Source organism: Phlebotomus papatasi, chromosome 2, assembly GCF_024763615.1.
Source record: "Phlebotomus papatasi isolate M1 chromosome 2, Ppap_2.1, whole genome shotgun sequence".
Classification (NCBI taxonomy): domain Eukaryota; kingdom Metazoa; phylum Arthropoda; class Insecta; order Diptera; family Psychodidae; genus Phlebotomus; species Phlebotomus papatasi.
Window position 1 is genome coordinate 107,731,788 of NC_077223.1, and position 12,650 is coordinate 107,744,437.

At 35.1% G+C, this 12,650-nt stretch overlaps 1 protein-coding gene across 3 annotated transcripts in view; it reads right to left on the reverse strand.

Moving 5' to 3' along the window:
* The window catches only part of LOC129800712 (protein sprouty), a 93,971-nt gene that overhangs the window by 35,800 nt on the left and 45,521 nt on the right, over positions 1-12,650 (reverse strand). Inside the window, exon 1 of one of the 3 annotated variants that reach the window (XM_055845307.1) lies at positions 7,522-10,749. The exons of the other annotated variants lie outside the window; for them this stretch is intronic. The gene's annotated coding sequence lies outside the window, so the exon portion shown is untranslated. Of the gene's footprint in view, positions 1-7,521; positions 10,750-12,650 lie in introns of those variants that run through there. 3 annotated transcript variants of the gene reach the window in all.

Genomic DNA, 12,650 nt, shown 5'->3' on the forward strand with positions numbered 1-12,650 from the left:
AAAATGGGATACCTAGGGGTACAGAAAATTTGACAAAGGGTTTTTCCGATTTTTTTGATAATCGATAAATACTGATTTGAGAAATTTAACGATTTTTTAGACATTTCTACAAATTTCGACGAAAACATCTAACGTCTTTGACGGTTGTTTTCCCAAAATTTTAAAGGTATCTACAGTCTCTACACACTGGGAGCAACTTTCGTTAAAAATTGTTATTTTGAAGAAAATTGTCTGCCCTATAGTAGGGTGAAAGGAGCGTCTATTGACACTTTAAGAACCCGTGTCAGCACCTATTGACACCATACTCTGTACCATTTGGGATACGAAATTTGAACATCTCTGTTTATAATAAGACGTATATTACAGAAAAAACGTTATATTACTTATATTTTACTAGATACATTAAATAATTTTCAACATTTTGACAAAAGTGTTAATAGGGGTTCCCTGTCGAACAGACGTTCTTCCGACCCTAGGTGGAAACGTCAAAATCCTGTCAAAAAAAACAATTCTTGACGAAAATTGCTCCCAATGTGTAGAGGTCTCAAGAGCTTATCCTAAAGTTTTAACCTTTTACCGGTGGTTTCTATACCAATTTGGATAGTTACCCTAATCAATTTCAGGAACCTCTATAAAAATTTGGCGATTATCTCTATCAATTTCGATGTTTACCGATTCCAAGAGTTTTATTTTAAACTCTAATACGGGCTTAAGACCTGAGACATAGCCACGTGGCTTAAGTGCTCTAATTTTTCAACAATCAAGATTTTTTGGAAAAATGTAACTTAGGATTGGATTATTAAGGAAAAAAGATCTATTAAATTCTGAAAAGCAATAAAATTAGGTTGCTATTTAGGATTTTAAGACATTCGAGAACTGGACTAAACCTCAAGTCTGAAGATCGTTTAACTCTTTCGCGTCCATAGGGTAATGTCATGACTCGGGGAAAAAAGTTTTTTTTGGGTATTTACATTAATTGAAATCTATCTGTTCGTGCACGACATCATAATAGAAGGATGTAAGATTCTTGGCTCATTTTCTCAAGACTCCAGTTAGATTTCAATTAATGTAAATAGCCAAAAAGAAACTTTTTTCCCCGGGTCATATATGACCCTATGGACGCGAAAGAGTTAAGAATCATCATTTCAAATATTTCTAATTTCCACTAATTATAAGTTATTTTTCATGGTTAAAAAGGTTAAAAAGTTCACTTTCAAACTTCATCAATTTTTCTACCAATTTCGATGTTTAGTTCGATGTTTTACTTCACCGATTCGCGAAACTTTTGTAAAGTTCTAACTAATTTTAACAGATACTTTAGATACTTTAGATATTGAAGCTTTTTTTGAACCTATTACGGTAATTTTCTACTAATTTTAATAACACCTTCTTCAGATTTAAGAACTTGTTCTTAAATCTTTATAAATTTTATTTATAAATTTCGATGTTTCTTTTACTTATTTTTGAAACTTTTTCAAAGTATTTAATTTTTACGGATTTAAAAAAATACCTTCAGTGTTATTGATTTTTTCTATCACATTCTATATTTGTTTTAATTAATTTAAAGAATTTCTATTAAATTTAGACGATTATGTCTATCAATTTCGATGTTTAGTTTTAGGGGTTTAAGAAGTTTTTTTTTTTGGAGGCTTAAGAGATTATTTCTACTAATTTTAAAAGATACTTTTGCAGAGTTTAAACTTTTAAAACTTTGTAGATCATTTGTATTAATATTTATATTCATTTTAAGGGCCTTAGGAAGACTTTTTCGATTTAAGAGAAGTGTAAAATTTAAAAATTATCCCTGCCAATTTTAATAAAATACACTAAAGTTAGTGAGAGTTTTTTTCTAAACTTTCCCAATGATTTCAACTTGTTTTAATGATATCTTTTATTAATTTATAGAATACACATTGAAATTTTAATAATAATTTCTATCAAATTCGATGTTTACATTTACTGATTCAACTAGAATTAACAAGCTTATCTGGTATTTTTTTTGTAATTTCAAAAGATTTTACTGATTTCTTTTATATATTTCTCTGGCTATTTAATTAATATTTGTTTAATATGTAAAAAATCAAACAGGATTTTTAAGGTAAAATGTTTGAAAAGAAGATATATAACAGAGTATAACAGACGTGTTGTCTTCTGATATATTCTTTTGTACAATTTATATTTTACTTATTTTCTAAGATAAAACAAAGAAATTTTTTTTTTAAATTCAATAATTTCTAAATAATAAGTTTCTGAAGAAAAATGTAATTGAATTTAAAAATTTAATGTATTACGTCAAATTTTACACAATTTTACGAAAGGTAAACCACTAAAATGTTGGAGAAAAATATTTTACTATTCTGTTAGCTATAGGGGAAAGTACTCTCTCTTCAAACGTTCATGCCTTCGAATAATGTGAATTTCCTTTAAGTTTTTCTAAGAGCATTAAGTATTTCTATTAAATATTAGTTAGCTTATTATCAATTATTGATAATCTTGTGACAATCATGTGGAAATCTCTTAGGAAAAGGAAGAAAAATTCACATTATTCGAAGGCATAAACGTTCGAAAGAAGAGTACTTTCCCCTACTTTTTCTTTTTACCAAATAGGGGTTTCTTAACAAAAATATTTAGTAAAATAATTAAATTAAATTGATGTAATAAAACCTATGAAAATCAAGATATGCCTCTGTAGTACCAAAGGAGCGAAAGCAATTTAATTTTTTCTCCATGTAGATTTTTGTCTGGTAGTAAGTTTTACACTAACGTTTTTTTCGGTGTAGCACAGAGTTTTTGGAGACCATTTCAATGGTCAGAGACAAGAGGTCATTAGCCTCATCGTATTCGGATTATGAATGAAATTGCAAGTGCGGCATTAAGGAAAAATTGTGGCGGTTATATAACAGCAAACGTGGGCACTTTTTGCCCATTTTCATCTTCCTGTGTCTCAAAAATAAGCCCACACATCATTTCTCTGGGCGCCTCCTGTCCCACCGAGCCCCAAAAAGGCGGGGAACAAAGTGCATTGCGCGTGTTCCTAACTCAGCACCTTTTCTCAGGAAAAAACATGCCAGATTACGCAGCACTTCTTGTAGAAAGTCACAAGTGACGTCAACTGATGAACTTTGAATCACCGCATCGCGATTTTTCTTTTTGTTAAATTTTAAAAATTCAAATTTACAAAATTATACAGCTTTATCCGGCAAATCAACAAATTACGCCAAGAGAAAAAAAAACGTGACAATTTTCTCATGAAGTTACACTGACTAATACCTCCTGAGGTGATTTGAATGAAACACGGAAAAAAATCGTGTGACCCTCTCAATGCCCCGCAGCGACATTTTCCCCACCATCCTTGGGAGAGTCAGAATGAGAAAAAAAAATCGTAAAACATGCTCATAAATGGACATGGAATTTTTTCTCAATCAATTTATTGTCACTTTAGTTACACCACGCTGTTGGCAACGCAATAAACTGTTTTCATTCATGAATATTTTCACTATACTTTTCAATTGATGCCTTTAGCTGTGACTTTACTTATGGCATTTAGCGGGATATTTTCACCAATCACTTTGAAGGAATTCCTTATGACTTTAGCATTTTATCGTAGTTGGGAATGCTATGTTGATTTAATTTGTAAGGCAATGACATTTTGGTTTAAAGAATTTATTTAATTGGAAAATGAATAATATAAGGAATTGTTTGTAATGCTCAATTAATAATGAATTTTAGGGCCTTTTAGTGCCTTTCGTTTAATGTGTAATTGACGATAATGACTTTCTTACTCAAACTTTAAACTTTACAGCGTATTATTAAAATTAGTACAGCCCTACTACGGAATACTTAATTTTAGTACTTGGTACTTTAAAGGCTCTAAAACACCATTTTGAACTCAAAAATGCAAGAATACATTAGATAACTAAGCATATATATTCTTTCGTATTTTAAACATAACCTAAAACTTTTCAATCGCAAACTATTACTAAATATCTAATGAATTGAGTCAAGAAGTTTGAAGTACTAAATTTTAATACTCATGGACAAGAGCCTTAAAGGAAGTTACGAATAAAACTGACGTTATAGACAAAACTAGTTGAGAAACAGATTTATATTCTAAACATAACCTCATATCGTCAGTTCCGAATAAGACTATTGTAAGTCTAAAATGCGACTTTTCAGGAGAGAGGTTTAAAGTTTGACAGCTAAAATTTATTTTTATTAATTTCACTGGAATTAATATGTTTTTAGCTTTCGAAACTATTGTATCACACTTACGCATTGAATATCTTCTGGTTAAGGCTACTTTGAGTTATTTACAGTAAAATTGTGGACCGAAAAACTTGATAATCGGGCAGGCTGATTTTCAGTTTTTTTTTCTTGTAACTTTTCCAGGAATATCTTGATCAATATAACATTTTGTGGGGATGTAGATCTAAGCTTTCTGCACCCAATGATACCATCTTTTTATACTACTGTGAGTAGACTTACAATAGTCTTCTTCGGAACCGGCGATATATTATAGGCTCTTAATAATAGCACAATAACACTGAAAGTACTAAAATCTTGAGTTTAGAGATTATAAGCTCACCATTGTTTATTGTTTTTATTATGAATAACAGAATCATTTAAGAAACAGAATAATGCTAAAGAAATTAATAGGTTCAAATTATAAAATTTACGGAAGTAACCATCTCAATCATTGTAGAAAAGCTTCAAATTCATTAGATAGTGTTGAGACTAGTATTACAAGCATTTCATTTTTTGTCTCAAAATTAATCAGGGCACATAAATTCAAATCATTTATTGAAAAGTTAAATCAGTCATTCCTTGAATCTACCGACCAAATTTTTAGGCTTTTATAAAGAATAACGAACCACCGGGTGATACTCTCACTAACTACTTCCGTTCGTTCTTTCACTGTGGCACAGGATATCTGCTCATAACCTCAAAAAATACAGAAAACCACTCACAAAATTTGTAATTGGTTGAAGTTTGAATGAGTAAACTAAGGGCCTACAAATCTTAGGACTATATCCAAAAGACATCTTAGTGAAATGTACTTCCTTGCCTAGTCCTTATGCCCTAGACACACTTACAACTTAAGCTTTTAAGTTTCCCACTAACTAAGCCGTTTCTCATGATAAGCTGAGAGAAGGATTAGTCAGAAACTAATGAGAATTTAGTCAAATTAATATCTTGATTATAATTACGTTAAGCCGTCTCTCGGCTTAAGTCGTAAGGATAATAGGTATATCTGCGATTTAAGTCGCTTAAGTTGTCGTAAATGAATTCCTTGACACCTTACGACTTAAGCCGAAAGACGGCTTGATGTATTTATAATCAAAATAATAATTTGAGTGTTTTCCCATCAGTTTCCCACTAACTAGGCCGTTTCTCAGCTTAAGCCGAGGGACAGATTAGTCAGAAACTGATGGAACTGCAATATGATCATTATTTTGATTACTACTGCGTTAAGCCGTCTATCGGCTTGAGTCGTAAATGTGTATAGGGCAATAGGTTTGTAAGGCCCTATGTCATGATCCTCACACCTAGAGCCTTGCTTAGATCCGACTTAGTATTTCTTGAAGCTACACTGTTGTAAGAGGGATAAGAAGATCTTTTCCCGTGTTTCTGACTCCACTAACCCAAAGTTTCACTAAAAGAACTTAGTAATACTACTAATACCAATGTTCCTTAGTACTGAGGATTTACAAGGATAACGATTTAAGACCGCACCTAGAAGTTAGTTAGGACTAGATTAAGGATTTCGTTTGTAACCATTTCAGAATGCACTAAGAGCACCTTTACTGAAGGACTTGACACGAAGATTGGAGCTGCCTATTTCGACTACATATTTTAGAAAGATCTTAACCAGGGGCCTATCGACATTTCATTTTTCCATACGTTTTTGCATAGAGGCACTGAAGACTATTGGCAAGTTTTCTCCTAAAGAGAATTGACTTATCAGTCTGATATATTTCGAAAATGTGGATAAAAAGCTATCTAAAAATACACATTTCATAATGTTCGCCTAAGAAATATAAGAACTACGAACAAATTTGTTTAAGTCGCGGTGCAATAGCTGCAAAATTTTTACAAGGAAAAGTGAAAAATATCTTCAGTTTTTATTAGGCTTGATGGGCCCCTGCCTTGATCCTACTAAAACCTGAGGCTCTGAGCCTAATTGTCCCTCAGCTTCTGAACATTACAGAACATCTTCACAAATCGAAGTGTCAAAAATTAGGTAGCGGTATAGGGACAGATTCGGACTTGACCGAAAAAACCGGAACAGTGATATAGTAGGGTTAGCACAACCTCGAAGATTGCCTAGTACTAAAGTACTTTAACACGATCAACCTATTCCGATAGCAACTTTTCTCCACAATTGAAAGTATTGCTTCTCCTAAACACTGGAATGTCTATCTAAATACTGTCCCTAACCTCAAAAACCCATGCTCAAACAAGCTAAACAGATCACACTTGTTGGAAACCCGTATGATAAACTCAAAGCCAATATTCCTGAGACGCAAAAAAAAAGTGTTAGTTTCGAGAATGTGAGTATGAGGTAGGAAAAAAGTTGCGTTACATAATTAGCAAGTTTTTGCTTGAATTTCCAATTTGTAGTATCAAAGGCATTAGAGTGAATTCCTGATGCAGGGTTTGTTGGTTCGCGGTTTTTTTTCTTCATCTATCTTTTTTTTGGAAGATTGGCGCGTTAAAAGTTCGCAAGTATTACCGAGATAGAATGTTCAACAATATGAGATTGTGGTGGCAGATTTGAAAGTATATCTCTTCTATATATATTTATTATTTTCATGAATGAATGGTCTCTGTGGCTGATTTTATTTATTGCGTTAACCGTTCTTTAATTAATTTGTGTATATAGCACACCATGTATACAATTCCAACTTGGTTAATGTACAAATGTATTTATTGAAAGAAAACAGCGCGACCGAATGAAAAAATAACCGGGCGATTTTGTAAGACACAAGGCCGTTTCGTCTTTTTTTTTATATTATTCTTCTTTTCGCTTTTTTAACTTCTTCTTCTTCTTCTTTTTATTCATCTCCTCCTCACACGACAAGATCTTTTCTCTGGCGTGTTCTTGTATTTAAAGAGATCTCTCTCATGTTGATCTCTTAAAGCGCTTTTCAGTTTTTGCTTTTTTATTTATTTTTTATTACTTTTTTTTTTGAAATGTAGCTCGGCTCTTGGCTCTTCCAGAATTCTCCGGCGATATGTGCCCTCTTCTCGGTCAACAATTGCAGACGCAAAGAGAGTGCAAAATGTTGCCTATGTTAAAGTTTTATGAACGTCTCTTTAGGTCTTTTTCTTTGCCTTCCCAACATCGTGTCTCTTTCTCAGAAAATTTCTTTTCTTCTTGCAAAATGGCACAACACACAGACGGACGGACACGCGATTTCACAGGGTGGTATAGGGTCCGGCACAATCCAAGGGTTTCTCAATTCAAACTGAACAAAACCGTTTTTAACCGTTTTTTTTTAATGTGCAACTTAAACTTACATTTGTGTTGAAAAGCAATTAGGTGTGATATCTGGTAATCCAAAAAGACGAATGATGCTGATGAAGAAATGTATCCAAAATTAATCCAAGGTTTGGCCATAAGTGGCAACACATCTTTCAATAAAACGCTATGGCACAACTATGAACACTTCCTTTTTTTCTTTCAGAACTCTCTTTTTTCATTTCTCAAAACCAAAAAAAACAACTTCAATAAAAATCAACTTGTACTTGTTTCTACGGCCTCTGTTTTAAACCAATTTCTCTTCACCTCCGGTTAACACCATTTTCTTTTCTTTAGCCAAAGACTTTTTTTTAAGAAAAAAAAACGTAACCACAATTTCGTTCACATTTTCTGCTGACTAACAACAATCCTTTTGCAAAATTGTTGTCACACTGAAAAACTTTGTGAAATTTCTTTCGGGATTTTTGCACAACTATCCTGGGGCTTGTCGATCGATTGTCGTTGATCTCGGTTAATTCGTTTTGAAGCACAACTTCACTAGCACATCACCATCTACCCATTCGCCAACAACAAAAATGGTCAGAAAAACTTCAAAAAAATAATTTCTTAGGCTGTTTTGCAACACTAGTTCTCCAAGTTGTTCACCAAAAACAAAATCACTGGGTTCACACTTTGGAAAAAATTCAATTTCCTTTCAAGATAGCACAGTAGAAGGGGGCTTTGTAGGATGAAAAATAAAAAACGTTTTGTTGTTCCGGAAACAGAATTGTAGGAAGATTGAAGGAGTTTTACACTACAAAAGTTTTCCTTCCGAAAAATTATCGTTTCTTTCCTTGATTTTCTTGTTTTTTTTCTCTACTTTTCTTTTTTTAGTAAACTTATAGTGCCAGCACAAGTATGAGGAAAAATAATCACGGAACACTGCGGTAGTGCGGTCCGTCTCTAGAGAAATTCCTCAAACGACTGATAAATGTTCCATTCGGAACAGCTCGACACAGTTTAGGCAGTGAGATGTGTTGGTGTTGGTGTTGTGGTGTGAGTGAGGGAGATGGATTTCTGCAGGAGAGGGTGTTAGCATGCGCAGTAAGAGGAGAGGCGGTACCCCAATACGTACAAATACTCCTAAAGCCTATGCTTTACACATACATTGAAAGCCTAGCAAGTTCACCATCGAACACACATACACACAACCGAGTGAGATTGAGAAGTGATTCGATAAAAAGCGCCTCTAGTGGCTTGAAGGTTTTTATGAATGAAGCAGCCATAATGAATGGAGTATTTTATAGGGAGAGGCGATTTGGCTCTTTTCTTCACCTCTCCGCTCTGTGCTCAACCAACGCCAATCGCCGAAGCGAGATGGCACGATGTTAGCAGCCGATCGAGCCGATCGTGCTGCAGTGGTAGTGATCGAGCCGAAGTACCTTCGGGTACCATTCGGATCTGATCGAACTGCTGAAAGTTGAATTGAAGGTGTGAGAGAGATGCAAGATTCTCATGTATGCAGAGAGATTAATGTTTGGCCACGTTTCTCCTTCTTCTTCGATCATCGATGACAAAAAAAAAAAAATAACACGTCTCGGATCGTGAATAAAACTTCCCCACCACACACCTCCCGCAGCCGATCTATCCCAGAAGCCTGTATCGAAAAGTTGACTTAAATCCGTTACATTGAAGCTTCATCAACGAAAAATCACAGCTCTTGGATCATCATCTATCCCATTCCCTCACATCAGCCATCCCAATAGCCCCATCTCATTCCAGCCCAAGTGGGTAGAATAGGGGCCTTTTGGGCCTGTGTGTGTTGTAAAAATTAGTAAGATGTTGGATGAAGTGCAGGATGGGCAAGGCGGGAGGAATGTTCATGAACGTGCCATGAATGCTCACTATTCATGAAACATGCGAGAGCATAAAATTAGTTTATTGATATGTTGGCGAGTGTGGTGCTGCAGGACGGGAGGAATATATGGCGTCGGATGCATATGTTTTAGGGAACAGAATGGCCACGTGGCGGGTACGCAGTTCACAACTTCCACGGGACACTTTCAGCCAAAAAGGATACAACTGACTTAACCAATCCTACCATAAACTCAGCAACAGACTCCAATTACAATTCACACAATGTGTACACAATTCATTCGACTCTTCCTGACCGGATCTTCAACTTCCGACATATGTGGACGATTCGATCATATCCGGCCAGTTTGCTGATGCAAGCCCACTTCGGCCAAATGGAATAAATCATGCAAATGCCGCACTCCTCAGTCACGTACCTTCTTTCATTCACAAAAAGCCCATCACCTTGAAGGTACCTCTTTTAAAAACGTGGTCCAAGCACCCCTCTTGATCCATTTAGGGTGAAACATAGACAGACCCCATATGGACTATTGCAAATCATAGACATCACACTTGTGTAATTTCTACTTCCGGTCAAAATGCCCTGTTTTACACACCACGATACCACATTATGAAAGATCTCTTCAAACACATACTAAGCCATAACAGTTATATTCCGTTCTATGTTCACAATCCATGATGATACTTCGGATAAGAATCTCAGAGGCAGGGGGTTATCCCATAATTTTCAGCCCTATCATGAAGGATTGAGAGCAGACGAACCTTGTTAATGAGCTTAATCAAAATTTCATCATTGAGCAACACTTAGATAAAAGCGCGGTCTAGTTTTTCAGACACGAGTGAGACAGAAAGCTGCCACAATTTGTGGGATGGTTTCATTTACAAAATGTGGAAATATTTGTATTTGGTATCTCACCTCGGCTTTGCGTGAAATTCCTCTATCTCATCTATTGTAAATTACCTGATGAATTAAACTCAATGGACAGACCTCGAAGTAGGAAAGGAATACGTATAAGGCTCCTTAGTTCATTAAACTGGTATCACATGTCAGAACGGAATATACAGGACGTGATTCTTTTGGTTCCTAGAAAAGTACTGAAAAATAGGTAAAGCGGTCTTATAAAGGATTTCACACCTAAATTCCCAACGTTCCCTTACATGATCTATATCAGAGGCGTGCAAGAACCGTTGAAACCGAATAAACGTCAAATGAAACACCCAAGAAGCAATTTTTTCTTAGTAGAATTCCTTAAGTAAAGAACTATAAAACCAAAAATCTTCTTTTTTACTTATAACGCTCTTGATTCCATCATTGAGATTACTATAAGTAAAGTGGCGCACTCTTAAGGATCTTAAGAGCTGCTATAGGAATTTCAACAGAAAATTTTCACTTTAAGTCTTTTAAAAGTACACTAAAAGACTTGTCTAATACTTGGTTCTATAAGACAGCTATTTTGTTTCTTGGGCATGTACGTCAATGGTCAAAACGCTATCAGAACAAACATATTTTGACGTTTATTCGATTTCAACGGTTCTTGCACACCTCTGATCTATATCCAAACCCGAACATGGACTGTAAAACGATTTTAAAAAATCACTACACAGTGTTCGATGTTTGGACGATAGCAATTAAAAAATCCCTTTCTCGTATAGGTCATTTTCTTTCACTTTCGGTCCAAAACAACCGAATATCGGAGAACCTACATTCGGAAAAAAGTCTTATTCCAGCTAAACTTCTACTTTGAAAATAGTTTAAGTCACTGTCTAAAGCTAGGGTCGCTCTTATGGGAATCAATGCCACTGCGGCAGACATATTCAATGTCCACTTAAAACTCAACTGGGTATGTCCTGTGAGTGATAGAATGATAGAAGTGATAGAACTCCAATGGGAAGTCACGAACCTGAGGCTAAAGCGGTCTTCAGACTAGAGGTTTAGCCCAGTTCCCGTAGGTCTCAAAATCCTAAATAGCGTGCAATTTAATTGCTTTTTGAGAGACTAATAGATTACTCATCTTTAATAATCCAATCCTAAGTTAGGTCTTCCCAAAAAATCATGATTGATAAGAAATTAGAGCAGTTAAGCCATTTGGCTAAGCCTTATGTCTGAAGCCCGTATAACGAACAAGAGATCTGGTTCTTCTATAGAGGGTTGGCGAGGGGCTAATATCCCTTCCCCGCTAGATTGTTACGAAAACTCTGAATAAGCCTCGTACAGGCCAGACTTCGCAACAACGACCTATACAGGAAGCTAGGAAAGAGTCGCCAGGACTGGACGAGGTTAGTTGGAGAAAGGACGTTGCAGCCACCTAAGTAAAAAAAAAGAAAGCTAGTACTAGCGCTAACAACCGTTTGAAAACGATATGACAGATCCACTTGCGGTTTTGATTCAAATGTCATATCGACGACTCAGAATATAAGTCGAATAACTCGATTTTTTACAAAAATCGTTTTATTCGCTTTTTGTATACTTACCCTCTACTGAATAATATACTTGAAAGATAATTAATTTCAAAGTAATAGAGATTTTAAATCTCAAAAACCCTATACTCTGCATGTAAAATCTCAGCTTCAAATCGCTCTCCTGTAAAATTTGCCTACTGCGAGTTGTGCGTTTCTTATTCTGAACGATCGATATGTTAAACGACATATGTGACTTAAGGTATTATCAAGATAGCTCTTAGCGGCAACAGTCAAAATGCGTAAAACCAAAATTCCAAACGCCATAATCCTGAAAAGTAATATACCAAAATGCAAAATCTCGTTTACATAAAATCCTGTAAGGGTTGAAATCATAAGGGTTCGGGATTTTGGCTTTCAATATTTTGACCGGGACCCAGTTCTAGGATTATATACTACGGATCGAACCTAAATATTAAATAGTTTTAGACTGACTGGAAAACCGATCGATATACGCTTTCAGAATAAGCCATCGTTATAGGGCACTCTAAAGTTAGTCTCTATAACGACGAACACCCCACCGAGTCACGACACAAAAACTGAAGAGTAAGGGCAGAATCACATTGACAGTAAAATGCTCACCGTCACCGTCAAAGCCATACCGTATTTCGTTAATTTACGCATTTTCATTGTAATTCTTACGCAAAATCTCGATTACCGTATTACCTTATCTCATATTCGGTGGCACTAGGTAAAAATAATATAAGAAACTTGAATAAGTAAAACGAAAATACGATAAACGGTGTGTAACAAAAACTGTACGAGTAATTAATCGTACAGTTTTTTTTTGCTCACCGTTTATCGTATTTTCGTTTTACTTCTTCAATTTTCTTATATTATTTTCACCTAGTGCCAC